The sequence below is a fragment of the Macrotis lagotis genome, chromosome X (assembly GCF_037893015.1).
Source record: "Macrotis lagotis isolate mMagLag1 chromosome X, bilby.v1.9.chrom.fasta, whole genome shotgun sequence".
Lineage (NCBI taxonomy): Eukaryota > Metazoa > Chordata > Mammalia > Peramelemorphia > Peramelidae > Macrotis > Macrotis lagotis.
Genome location: NC_133666.1, coordinates 635,592,967 through 635,605,198, shown reverse-complemented (window position 1 = coordinate 635,605,198; position 12,232 = coordinate 635,592,967). Strand labels below are relative to the sequence as shown.

The 12,232-nt window shown below is 36.8% G+C and overlaps 3 non-coding genes across 3 annotated transcripts; all 3 read right to left on the bottom strand.

Annotated features, from left to right (window-relative positions):
* Positions 1-6,379: 6,379 nt before the first annotated feature.
* On the bottom strand, positions 6,380-6,451 carry TRNAM-CAU (transfer RNA methionine (anticodon CAU)). The gene has a single exon. It is a non-coding gene; the product is annotated as a tRNA-Met (tRNA).
* A 551-nt stretch (positions 6,452-7,002) lies between these two features.
* Positions 7,003-7,074, bottom strand: TRNAM-CAU (transfer RNA methionine (anticodon CAU)). Its single transcript has one exon. It is a non-coding gene; the product is annotated as a tRNA-Met (tRNA).
* A 635-nt stretch (positions 7,075-7,709) lies between these two features.
* On the bottom strand, positions 7,710-7,843 carry LOC141503796 (U8 small nucleolar RNA). The gene has a single exon (XR_012473102.1). It is a non-coding gene; the product is annotated as a U8 small nucleolar RNA (small nucleolar RNA).
* Between the last annotated feature and the right edge of the window lie 4,389 nt (positions 7,844-12,232).

Here is a 12,232-nt window from a genome sequence, read left to right as displayed (position 1 = left end):
AAGATAGAAAGCTCCAAGTTCAACCAAGGGAATGCTGCAGTAGTTTAGGCCCAAAGTAGGGAGGGTTGGGACTACAATAGCTAGAAGGTTGACATTGCCTTCAAGAGGAATAAGGCTCAGTCCATTGTCATTCAACTGCCTCTTTTTTCCTTGTTCTACCATTCCAATGATTCTGTCAAAAAAAGATAATAAGAAATTAAAGCAACTCTGAGGTATCCTCCTGATGACAAATAAAATATTTGGGGTCTGATCTTGGATTCTAGAATGTGTGAATGAATTCACTGAAAAGACCAACTCTTGACCCAGAAATATTTGTTTACAAATAGGTTTATTCTATTAAGGTACAAAGTAAAGGGATTAAGCAGAAAAGCAAGTTTAGTAATAAGGTACAGTTGGAACAGTTAGCTGATCAGCAGCAGCCACAGGGAAGAAACGTGATAGACAATATTAAGTTTTGTAGTCATGGAAGGTCAGGAATTTGATAACATTATGAAGGAGATCACTCAAAAAAGCACTATTGGAGCAAGAGTTTCAAGCCTTAGCTTAAAATAGTAGTGGTTTTACATTGATCACAGATGTTTAGGATTTTGAATGCCCAGAAGCTACACTGGTAAACTGGTAAATCTGTGAACCTGAATCTCATGGGACTAGTGAAGTCACATAGTATCTATTGAATGAGGCAAGTTAATTATGCTCATTTTTTCCACAGGAATATTGATTCTCTCCTTAATTTGATGTGGGTCCTCTGAATAATGTTAAATAAACAAAATAAATTATATAAGATAATTTTTAAACAATAATAAGGAAAGGCTTCCTTGGCCTATTCTGACTTTTAAACTCCTTCTGGAATTTTGCCAGGAATTAAAGTCAGGATCAGTGCTTTATGTCTCCTCAACTCCTTCAACATTTATTTTCAACAAATACAATCTGCAAAATTTATCAGAAGAAAAAATTAATGGCAATTACTCCATTAAATTGTGAACTCCTGGAGGACAGGAATTGTCTTTTGCTTCTCTCTGTATCCATGGCACTTAACCCAGTGTCTGACATATCCTTGGTACTTAATAATAGTTTACTGACTGACTGACTCTTATGGATTGAAAGTTGGTTTGAAGAATCAAAGAAAATAAGCAACTATGTGCTGAAGTGTAAAATCTCAAATTTTTCCAGGAAAAAAATGTGTATTTATTTGAAATATGCAATGTTTAGTTAAATAAGAAAACCAGTTGGCCCATAGAAATGATAAAATAAATTAAGATTTCACAAAAGGAATTGACAAAAAGGAATTATGTTGGTTTGGGGAAGAAAAAGAATAAAATGGATTTTATCAATATGCTTCAATTTCCCTCTATATTCCTGACCTTCTTACTTTCTTTGAATGATATTTCACTTTATTTACAATTACATGCAAAAATAGTTTTCCATGTTCATCTTCTTATAAGCTTTTGAGTACACCATTTTTTACCTTCCATCCCTGCCTCCCTCTTCATGACAGTGTTGCTGCTATTAATGTATACTATGTTCTCCTGGTTCTGCTTACTTCACTCAGTGTCAGTTCATGCAAGTAACAAAGAATTTTTAAAAGGAAAAAAGAAGAGGAAGAGAAAAATTAAACAAAAAAAGCTTTAAAAAATCTGTTATTATGTGCAATATTCCACATCTCCTTCCTAGCTGCACCCCCACCCCCAATTATTTGCCAAGGAACTGGTAGGTATCTTTGCATCTATTCTTTGGGGAAGAGTTCATTCTTTGTAACTTTTCAATGTTAAAAAAAATTCTTTTAGATTTTCATTTTATTGCCTTTTTGTTTGTTTACTGTAGTTTTTCCTCTTCTATTTCCCCTATTCAACTAAAAATAATTATTTTGGAAGGACAAATAGTAAGAAGCAGGAACAATTATCAAAAAACCTATCAATAAACAGAAAGAGTCTGGAAATATATGTAATATCCCATACCCATTGACCAACTCTCCTGGGAGTGAGGTGGGTTTGCCTTATTCCTTTTCTTTGGAGTCATGCTTGCTCTCTGTTTTTTCCCAGTATTAACCTTTTGAATTGAGAATCAAAGATCTTAATAACATTGTTATTTAGATTTCTCTTTCTTTTTTTGGAGAGTATTTTACTCCAAGGATATAACTGAAATTTTGCTGGATATCTGAAAGGTGAGATGTAGCAGTTTTTATACGGGAAATGCTCATGACCTTCTTTAAAGTGAAAAACACCTGCTCTTCTCTGAGGCTCAAATTCAGGACCTTCAGATTATGAGACCAATGCAAGGCCTACTGCGCTAAAAAGGCTAGTGGCTTTTTTTGACATGCTAAGAATTTGAATATAAGTCTCTACTTTCAACTGTCATAGAATCTCTAGATTGTGTTTGTTGTTTGCAATTGACTTTATATTGTATTTAATGTGTCTTTCTTTGCCCCCCTTGCTTCCTAGAGATCTCAGTACCGTTGTCCACATTCTAGGAATTCTGATTTGGGATGAAATTTTGGGAAAGAATCAGGTTTAGCATGTTTGAATGACTGAAAAAGTACAGTTTCTCTACTGAATGAATCAAGATAGACTCCACACCAATGAAAGAATTTGTTTTTCCTTGACTCTTCATATTTGTTATGAGGGTCTTGTTTTACTTTAACCTGGGGAAGAGGGGAGAGGGAAGAAAAAAGAAAAAAAATAAATTTTTGTTAATTAAAAAAAGGATAGATTCCATGATCTGGCTCACATTTACCTTTTCAACCTTCACTCAATGGACTTCCTTTTCTTACGATCAAAAGTCTACTGTTCCTGACCTAAATATTCCTAGGTCAATCTGGCTCCTTGTCCTGTACTGCTTTGGATATACATTGACCAGTCCTCCAATGACTATCCCTAATACCTAGTCTCTCAGCATACTTTTTTTTCTTTGAGGTTTAAACCCCCACCTTTGTATAGATATTTTATTGGAATTCCCAGATGGAGGAGAACTTTGTATCCCTCTCTAGTTGGCCTTTTCTATTATTAAATTAAATTCAAAATTCCAGTTTTCTTATGCTGATTTTATATTCCCTTCCTACATTTTAAATAATTGTGGTTAGAACCTGTATTATTCTTTCTTTTGGTTGTTAGGTCAATACACAGCTCTGGGCCTGGTTCCTTTATTGGGAACCATTGAATTGAAATGATTCTCCCATGTAAGGAATGAGGCTTTTCAGCTCCTTGGCAATAGACACCTCTTGGACCTTTGGACCTTTGGTGTAATCAAAGATTAGTGTTTCAGTTTCTTCATCAAACTCTACCTCCTTATACTATCAGTAGCCCAGACCCCCCCCCCCCAACAAAGTTTCCAGGCCCATAAAGACAGCTATTAGTCTGATCTTGATTTGATGTTATGACTTCTGAGAGGTGAAGCACTATTCAGAAAGAAATACCAGATACCCCTTAATCTCCCCCAACACACATACCTCTTTTCAACTGATTTCTGATAGCAGAATTTATCATTATTGATAGTTTTCTGTGTTTTTATATATGAACCAGGATCCACATAGATTACATTTCATTTATATTAGGTTAACATGTTCATTCTTGAACTAAAAAGTCCCTTAAAGTTTATATCATAAGACATCTCTCTCTAAGCAAAGATTCTTAACTTTTTTTTGTATTATGGTTAGTCTGGGAAAGCTTCCAGTTTCCCTCTCAGAAAAAAAAAATGTTTTAAAATGCATAGAATTCAGTTGCTTATAACAAAGGAAATCTATTATATTGAATTGAAGGTATCAAAGCATTTTAAAAATATATTCATGAACGCTAGTTTAAAAACCCCTGTTCAAATGCAAAAGGTAGATACACATTTTGAGAATTCTCCTTTGCTTGTAGGCTAAGACCAAGGCCACAAGATCCCCAACAGCCTTGAGACCCGAGAAGATTTAGTTCAGCACAATTAATGGCTAGTGTAAAGGGTTAGTGGCCAGTCCTCAACAAACAATTTAACAATATGAATAACTCATCCCATAAGTTCTCCTTGGTCATGTGAGCAAAGTCATTGGTTTGAACAGCAGAATTTTTTTTTAACAGATTTCCTTTTATACAGATGGGTTTCCATTCTTTGTCTGGAACCAGTAGAGTGATCCTGAGACTTTGGTAAGTCACTGTCCTGAGCAGCAAAAGGGAGAAATTCTATTCAGATGATCAGTGCAAGGAACCTAGAAAGAGTCTGCTAGAACTGCCAACAATCAGACAAAGAACTTGGACATAGAAGGATCCAAAATTGAACCTTGAATGGAAACTGTACAGAGGAAAGTCACAAAGTAGAGATAAAAGTATCTGAGATTCTTGACCAGTCACCATAATTCCCTTTTCTATACTTCCTACTAGTATCTATCTACTTTATAATCACCAAGACTAATTCTGACATTCCCTTTTCAATCAGTCAACAAAAGGTATTTATTGAGTCTAGTGGGGCAACTAGGTGGCACAATGGATAAAGTGCCAGGCCTAGATTCTGGAAGATCCATTTCCCTGAGGTCAAATCTGGCTTAAGACATTAAGTCATTTAACCCTGTTGACCTCTGTTTCCTCATTTGTATAATGAGCTTGTAGAAAGAAATGGCAAACCACTCCAGTATCTTTGTCAAGAAAATTCCTGGGGTCATGAAGAGTCAGACATGGCTGAAAAGACTGAAATTGTACCAGCAAATGGGCTGGATTGTAGTATCAATACAAAAGTAAGATAGTCCCTGTCCTCAAGGAATTTCATTTCCCAAATGGTTGCATTCCTTTGACTTCTTTACCATGCAAATAGTAACTTCATCACTGGGAAACTTTGTTATCCTAATAGATTGATTCTAGCTTAGTACCCAACTCAGCAGGGAGGTCAGGGCAATGGGCCTCAAAAGCTGCATTTAAGATGAGAGCCCAGGACAATCATCTCTACATTTCCCACCTAGATGGTCTCCTGGACTTTTCCAGCATAATCTCCCTTCCTCCTCACATCATTTTTAATTTTCTTCTGTATGTTATTTTTCACTGTTGGACTGAAAGCTGCTTGAGAGTTTTGTTTTGATTTGGTATCTCCAGTAATCATGAAAGCACATAGCATAGCAGACTCTTAATAAATGTTTAACCTTTGATTAATTGAAGGAATTTATATTTTACTGGGGATGGGAGTTATGATTTATTCAAGTATAAGTATATTCAAAACAAATAAAAAATTATGGTGGGACCCTCCCAACTGAGGTGATAAGGAAAGAGCTTTTGATGCAGGTAGCATTTTAGCATAGTCTTGAGGAAGCTAAGACTTCCAGGAGGCAGAGATGAAGAAGGAATTTATTCTAAGCAAGAGGGACAGCCTGTCCAAAAGCACTTTGGTAGGATCTGGAATTTTGCTTTAAATAAATCAGCTCACCCTTTGAAGGAATGTAGATTGTGTGAAGCAGAGAGTTTGGAATGCCAAATAAAGGTTTATATTTTATCTTAAGTCCTGGGGGGGGGCAAAGGGGGAGGAAAAATTGAAGCTTCTTGAGGGAGGGAATCAAATCCTTTTTGATTTAGACCTGTGACTTCAACTGAATCAAAAACAGAAAAGAATGACTTCAGGAATACTAAATATCAAATGAGATAATATTTGTAAGTGCATTACAAACTTGAAAGGATTATATAAATGCTGATTATTCCTGTTATTGCTATTAACATTAAATAGTCCATATGACAGATAGTGTATGTGTGAATGTGAGTGTGTCAGTGTGTGTGTGTGTGTGTGTGTGTGTGCGCACGTGTGTGTGACAAAAACAGAGGGATCAGGGGATGGAGATGAAATGTTGATAAGGTGAATTGGACAAGACTTTGACAACTGATCGAATATGGATAGGAGAGAGAGTGAAGAATCAAGGTTGGGGTTCATGAGGGACAGAATTATTTTTTTTTTCTTTAAAAATTGTTGGTCTCTGCCCTTTCCTCAGGATGGAAGGCCTAGTATCTGGCCCTGTGCCTTGCAAATAGAAGGAGGTCAAAAAACATTTCTTAAAGGGAAATGAAGGCTTCTGGTACTAGGGATACAAAAGTCAGGAATGAGTCCTGACCTTAGAGCTTTCTCCATTCCCCTACCACTCAATTTACTAGTAAAAAGTTATATATTACTGCATTATATATGTGTGTGTGTATCTGTATAGATTTTTATATATACATATATATGAAACCTCTTTTCTGAGGCCTGTGCCTTTCTCTTCCAGCCAGAAGCTAAAGTCCCATAAGATTAACGGCCCCAGCCCGAGTTGGGGGTAACCTGGTTACTTCCAAGTCCCTTTTCCTTTCCTTGTTGCCATCTCCTGCCCTCGCACTCCCAGCTCTGCGGCAGCCGGCCCAACAGGGCCTGCTCGAAACCCTGCTAAATTAAAATAGTTTGCTAGCAGAGGATGGTTTCGATCCATCGACCTCTGGGTTATGGGCCCAGCACGCTTCCGCTGCGCCACTCTGCTACACAGAGAGATAGCATGTTTCTTTAATCTTTTATTCGTTTCAAGATTTATTTTTTAATTTAATTTTTGAATTTTGATCTATTTTAATCTTTTTCATTTTCCATTCCAATTTTTATTTTATAAACGTACAACCTCTTGTTATTCCTTTTTTCTTTTCCATTTTTATTTATTCTTATGTTTTTTCATACATTACTAAAATATTCTTGTTTAAAAGTAAACATAATACCCCCTCCCCCCAATTTAGCCCCGCATGAGCGATAAAGAGGAAAAAATTAAAAATAATATTTCTTAAGATTGTAAGAGGGGAAGGCTAGAGTGAAGAACACATTTTGTAAAGAAAAAAGTTAGAAAGTTACAGAGTTCGGGAGGGTTTTCCTCCCTCGAAGCCTCCGGACTTACACTCAGCCGCATTTTTTATAAACGACCTAGACCGTGCAGATGCGGTAAAACTGGGAAATCTGAAAAATGAACACGAAGATCAAAAACTCACCAACTGGGAAATACCTCCTTTTTTGGTACTTCGAGATGAACGGCCAAAGACAAAAAGCAACTAGCAGAGGATGGTTTCGATCCATCGACCTCTGGGTTATGGGCCCAGCACGCTTCCGCTGCGCCACTCTGCTGCTCCGCGGAAGATCTCGACTGGCGCCCTCATATGTCTTTCCTTTCGGTTTGCTTTGCCTTCGCTCCCTACAGAGGAGGATTACTGCTGTTTTTCCTCAGACTTTTCTAATACAAGAAAACTTCTCGGTTTTCTCATCTTAAATGCAATTGAATCGAGATGTGAGAGAAAAAAGAATGAAAGCAAAGAGGAAGTAAAGAGAAATAATTCCAAGTGCATAACGAGCATTTCTTCCGTCTCTTCTCTGCAGCCCTTCGGTGGCAGCCTGTCAAGATCAATGCAAAAAAATAGTTTAAAAATGCCTCCGCCGCACATCATCGTGAAGATGGGCAAATTCAGGGGAAAAGCACACTTTAACTCACATGAAAATCATCCCACGCCTAATGTTTTTGCCGGGGTTTACGCCAAGTCTTTCCTATTTCCTTTTACCATTCCCTTATTCCCGAAATTATGTTTCTATAGACTAAGCGAAAACCTGGAAACATTTCTGAACCATTCAAGTGAAGTCATGAACGTAGAAGAGCTTCAGCAATTTTTCTGACACCAAATTAATTATTTTAAACAGACGAAAACAAACGAGTTGAAACTGTTTTTGGAAACTGCATGATAAAGTATAGAGAATCATCGTCAGTAAGAATCAGAAAGGAGCAACAAGGAGGTTGTCGCATCTCCAAGCTGCCAGAGACACTAATCACGTGTCATGCAAGCTCCAATCATCATCTGCTGTTCTCCTAAAAGGAGGAACAGGTAAGGATATACCTTACTGACGATATCGAGAACTTCCCAGTAGCCAAGTGAAGGAAATTTCGATCCTAGTTACACTTATGATGAAAAACTTTTCGCTTTCTTTTCAAGCTCTTAGTGCAAATATGACTTTCAAAAATGTACATTTTTGTCGTATTTCCCCGTAAAAGCTTGAAATAAAACAAATTCTACTTTACTCATACGCCAAACCGTATTCTCCCAACAAGCTTCACGATTTTATTTGCATAATGCCCTAGGAACGCGTGACGCACATATTTTGCATAATAGTGGGCGGGGCGGGTCAGTTAGGCACTTAAACCTTAATCATTAGAAACATACTTCCTCAATTTTAGGAACGTGGAGATGGAAAAACCTTTATTTCCTCGACTTTTTCATTCTCTAGTAGTATGGTCGCAATCCAATTGCCTTTGCACCTCAATTCACGAGCTTTTTTTTTTAAGTGAGTTTTTAAAAAAACACCATAATACCATGGAAACAATGTAAAGAATGGCACATTTTACCTTCTGTGGGGGGTGGGGAAGGGAAGTAAGATTAGGGGAAAAATTGTAAAACTCAAAATAAATAAAATCTTTAAGTAAAAAAAAATAAGACGATAAAAACTACTATATTTTTCAGAATGCTCTTCTGGGATGAGAATTCTTACTTAAACCTAGGTCCATGAACTTACTCCAAAAATTATTTTACAAGAAATATATCTTCTTTTTTTTTTTTTTTTTTGTTACTCTCTTCGGCGTGCACATAAAAGTGTATATATATGTTTCATTATATCTATCATCTGCTGAGTAATCAGACTCATATGTCCATCACTACCAATGGGGGATGTCACACTCTTGAATGAATAGGAAGCTGAAGTTTGGCCATCTGCTTAAAGTATTTAATTGGGCAGTAATTAGAAAGGATCTTGAAAATTCTCTCAGCAGTAGCTATGGAGAGAATGGATTGGACTGGAGAAAGTTGTACAGGTTAAAAACCCAGTATGAAGCTGTTACAATAGTTCAGAAGAAAAGTGATAATTGCTTGAACCAGGGTTGCTGTTGTGCATGTGTGTTGGGGAAAAGGTTGAATGAGTCATGTCCCACAGATGTAGGGAAGAAATGAGAAAATCTGAAAATTACTTAGATTTATGGAGTAAGAGTGGGGATTTGAATAATGACAGGAAAACTTATTATTATGACCAAAAGTGTTAATGCCAAAATACAATTTTACCTCCTAATTCCCTGAAATGATCCTAGTAATGTCAGAATTTCAGCAATGTTCTTGTATTCCTACTCTTAAGATATATATCAAGAATTTGAATAGTTTGAACTGAACCACACTAAATCCCACCCTTGGATCTTACCCAGTAAACTAAACTATCTTGAACTCCTAATGTCCTTGTTCCTTTCCAATGGAATTTGTGGCATGAAAGGCAATACATTCAGAAAGGGGGTGTTTTTTCTTGCTTGGACTGCTGAGGGCAGCTATTATCAAATCACTAGGCCTTTATATGTTGATTCTTCCCCCTTTTTTCCTAAAAGTATAAGAACCATTTCCTGTGAGTATGCTGTTGGGACATCCCCTCCACTCCCCAGGGTGGCAGGTTTGGTACCCTGTTATCTCAAGTAAAGATACCCATGTGTTTGATTTATTTTAGGACTTAACAGACTGAATAGTTAAGTGCCTGGAAAAATACTGATTTCTTCAATAGTGATAGGGAAGTTTGAAAGAAGGGTAGGTTTTCAGGACAGGTAGTATATTTGTCTGTGTGTGTGTGTGTGTGTGTGTGTGTGTGTGTGTGTGTTTTAGGAGGTTTTTTTGCCTAAGAAGGTTGAAATGTAGAATTTTTTTAATGCCCTGGGAGTAATTTATATATTCATTTTTAAAAAGAATTCTATCAAGGATTTACTTCTAGTACAGTGCCTGAGTCCAGGAAACTCTTAGTAAATGAACTATCTATCCATCTATCATTCTATCAATTTATCTATCTATTTATCTTTCTATCTTTCTGCCTACCTATCTTTCCATCTATCCATCCTTTCACCCATCTATCCAGCTACCCTATCTCTACCTTCAACTTTAATTGTTGCAAGCAAAAGAATGTATCAGGACTCTTGACAAATTTAATCTTATGTATTTAAAAGTATTTAATTATTTAAAAGTATTTAATATGTGCCAGACACTTGACTAATTGTTGTAGATACAAAGTAAGGCAAAAATGGTCTCTAATAAATAGATACATTTAAGGTAGGCACACACACACAAGTTTCAGAATAAAAAACTATTTTGATTTCTAAAGTAATTACATCTTCCTCTAGGAAAAAGAGAGTGAAACTTTATTTTATACCTACATGGAATGGAGGTTTTATTATTACTTTATTTCCCCCATCAAAAAAAAGACACACAGGTGTTGAAATGGAGAGAGTGCCAGGCCTAGAGATAGGAAAACTTCTCTTCTGAACTTAAAATCTGACCACAGTCACTTACTAGCATTGTGACCTGGGCAAGTCACTTAACTTTGTTTGTCTCAGTTTCTTCATCAGTAAAATCAACTGAGAAGGAAATGGCAAACTACTCTAATATATTTGCAAGAAAATCCCCAAACCAGGTGGGAGAAGTGTCACAAAGAGTTGGACATGACTTAAAAAACCACTGAAGAAGAACAACAGCCAAGACATTGGTTCTTTAGTATAAAGGTTGACGATGCTCATGGAATAAAAATAGAACTAGTAAGGGACCTTTATCTGGGACTGTACGGAGAAGAAAGGGGGGAAAAGGGTAAGGAAGTAATAAGAAAACACAAGTTTAGTGCATGGGGAGTGATATAATCAGTCCTGAGCTTTAGGAAGGCCAGTTCGACAGCTGAGTAAAATGGAGGATGAATGGGAATAGAGAGAGACTTGAGAATTCAAAACCCACTAGTGTAATGCTTATATCACTAATGCAGGCTTGAAATGATAAGGAACTTTCCCAGGGTGGTGACAAAATCATAGGAAAGAGGGGGTATATCTGATAACCATTAAGAAAGTAAAATTAACAAGCTATGACAACAGATTGAATATGGGAGCTGAGAGTGAGGAAACATGAGTATGATACTAAGGTTTCAAATCTAGGTGATGGAGAAGATGATAGTTACCCTTGTCAGTAATATAAAAGTTAGGGAAAAGGGCAAGTTCCAAGGGAAAGCATCTGGTCAGTTCAGATTTAGTTATGTTGTTTAAAATGTCTGCATGACATACATTTGAGATACCTAAAAAGAAAATGGAAATTTAGAAATTGGGAGAAATTAGATCAGGAATGGTTGATTTGATAGTCATCTGAAAAGAGAGGATAAATGAAATTGAAAAAGCTGATTAGATCATGACCCTAATCCCATCAAGGTACAGGAGTTCGGCATTGTTTTGGAATGCTTAGACTAGGAAGAAAGATGTTTCTTATTCTGAGAAGTTCAGAGGTTTCAGACTAATTTAATTTTAAAATACCTTCTTAATTTCTAAAAAGGAATAGGAGAACTTTGTTTGATTCCACAATATTTTTTTAGGCTTTTGCAAAGCAAATGGGGTTAAAGTAGCTTGCCCAAGGCCACACAGCTAGGTAATTATTAAGCGTTTGAGGTCGGATTTGAACTCAGGTACTACTGGCTTCAGGGCCAGCGCTCTATCCACTGCACCACCTAGCTGCCCCGATTCCACAAAATATTTGAAAAAAAATTTTTAAATAAATATACTATAGTAAGGGGAAGGGCACTAAAATTTTAGATCAGGAAAAGTTTTCTGTAGAATATGATGCTTGAACTGAGTCTTGAAAGGAAGGGAGGGATACCATGAGATCAGGATAAGAAGTAATTGCATTCCAGCTAAAGGAGAACAAGAAAGCAAAATCAAGTGGGTAGGAGAGTAATTACTTAATGAGATTAGAAAAATAGGTTGAGACCAGGTTGTGAAGGCCTTTAAAGGAAAACAGAGGAGATTATAGTGTTGAGTTTGGGTTGAATAGAAGTGAATTCACAGAGACAATGACCCAGAAATCTGAGGGACAGATAAGCTTATTAAGCTTAGTTCTTAGTTGGGGGGGGGGGGGACTAGCAATTTGGGGAGAACTAGGTAGACATTTATAAAGAGAAAGTCAAGCATGGGATCGAACTGAGAAGGATTTAGGGAAGGAAGCCTTTTGTGCAAATGTGGTTTAAGAATCATGTCAGAAATAGTCAAGGATAGTCAGTTCATTACTTGAGCAACATTTTCTTATCTCAACATTCTTTGTGCACCCCTCTGTCTCTCTTCTAGAATCAGATGGTTCTACCTGGGGCAAGACAGCTTTGCCAAAATGTATGGGAATGTTTCCAAACTAAAGAGTACATGAGGTGGGGTGGGGGCAGCTAGGTGGTGCAGTGGTCTTGGAGTTCAAATCCATCCTCA